Source organism: Etheostoma spectabile, chromosome 23 (assembly GCF_008692095.1).
Source record: "Etheostoma spectabile isolate EspeVRDwgs_2016 chromosome 23, UIUC_Espe_1.0, whole genome shotgun sequence".
NCBI lineage: Eukaryota > Metazoa > Chordata > Actinopteri > Perciformes > Percidae > Etheostoma > Etheostoma spectabile.
Genome location: NC_045755.1, coordinates 10,006,128 through 10,007,942, shown reverse-complemented (window position 1 = coordinate 10,007,942; position 1,815 = coordinate 10,006,128). Strand labels below are relative to the sequence as shown.

General features: G+C 37.9%; 1 protein-coding gene across 5 annotated transcripts in view; it reads right to left on the bottom strand.

Annotated features, from left to right (window-relative positions):
• The window catches only part of znf800b (zinc finger protein 800b), a 32,907-nt gene that overhangs the window by 13,683 nt on the left and 17,409 nt on the right, over nucleotides 1-1,815 (bottom strand). The window lies entirely within an intron of this gene.

Sequence of the window (1,815 nt, the reverse complement as noted above, 5' to 3'; positions counted from 1 at the left end):
CTAGTGTGTGTTGTAGCAGTGTTTCGCCATTGAGAACGAGCTAGCATGCTAGCGCTCGTCTTGGCTGGTTACATAGAAAGCGGTTGAGATTTTGAACAGCTAACCTGGAGACTGAAGGCAGAGGACATTCAGAAACTCGTATCTCACTCAAAACCGAATGGATGTGTTGTTTTTTTCCAGTTTGTATACGTGTGGAAGCACCAGAGACACAAAATCACACAACAAATCTCAGAAAAGGTGATTTTTTCATAATATGGGCAGAGGGATGCTGATGACAAACATTTTTTATGCTTTGTCCAACAGTAATGAGAGCTAGCGCAGCATCTGATACTTCAGCTTGGGTGTCACACAGTGCCACTTTATCAAGCCAAACAGGGACGTGAACAGAAGGAAATGTATTGATACGTATTGGAAAACGCTTTGCTTCTGCTCAACCTCAATCACCAGGGAATACCAGGTCAGCTGGTGAACAGTGGACCCTGATGCTGGTACGGGTTTATTGTTTTTTTGGCTTTTACTTATAGGACAGATTAAGTCCAGAAAGTGGGAGAGAGGGCTAATGACATGCAGCAAAGGGCTGCATGTCGGAACCAAACCCGCTGCTGCGACAAGGACTGAGCTACTGTACATGGGTAACCAGGGACCCCACAGGTTTATTGTTTGGTTTTATTAGTAAGGGTAGTGAGGAAATCACATTTCACCCTGCACATTTCTGGTTGCTTGTAAGGTTAATTGTAGATCAAGGAATTTTAAAATATCCCACTATTGAACTCACTGTAATCAATAGCTAACAGATACGGGTAAATGTCTAAAATAAACATATGTGCGATTTAGCATGATACTCAGTATGGGCAATTTATGCAATGTAGTTTAGAGATTTATTTCAAAATCAGTGTGACGTGTATTTTTGGCTTGTCTTCTGCTAAATCTTCAATCTTGACTAAATCAATGCTTAGAACAAATTCATTCTACTTTTCTAAAAAACACAAAACATACATTTCTGTCTGGAACAAAGAAACACCAAAGATAATTTACCAAATAACCTTTACGGTGTTTTATGTACTTATTGATCAAAGTGCCAAAACTATTTAATTTTACCTTAAATCCTAAAAAGGTAAAATAGCAGGAGAGAGGCCATGGCCTTCCTGCTTTATTGATGCAAGCTGACTGTGGCTCCATTTTCCTTTGTAATTCAGCAACTTAATTTTTACATCAATACTATGTTGTGGACTTGTCATGGCGATTGGCATACAGAGTAAACAGCCAAAAGAGCAGACCAATTACATGGACAAAAGCCACAACACACCCTGTAAACACCTCAAATGCTTAAGTCTAATTTCTTACTTTATACTGGTGTGAAAGAAGGTGACAGGATGAACATCATTTCTGCAGCCAGAAAAGGAACATTTTGTAACAGTGGTAATTGGGACAAAGCTCCAATTAAAACATTGTCAATGTTTCCAACTGTGACAAATGTTTGTTCAGTTTTGAGGCACACACTTCAATTACAGCTTGCAAACTACAATTTACGTTTAGCAAAGATGCACTATTGTCATCAAAGAACAATGCTGTGCTTTGTTAAATCATGTCAACATATATATTTATATTCAGTGATTTTTGTCTGTTTTTTGTTGTTTTTTTACTTTAAAAAAAAATATTTTAGACTTTTTCCAGTTTTGTACTGTCCAAGATGACGTTACTTCTTGTACTTCCAAACAATAACTAGGCTAGAAGCAGACATCTTGCAAATTTAAAACCTTGTTGGCACAATATATACTTGAAAACGTGTGTGTGTGTGTGTGTGTGTGTGTGTGT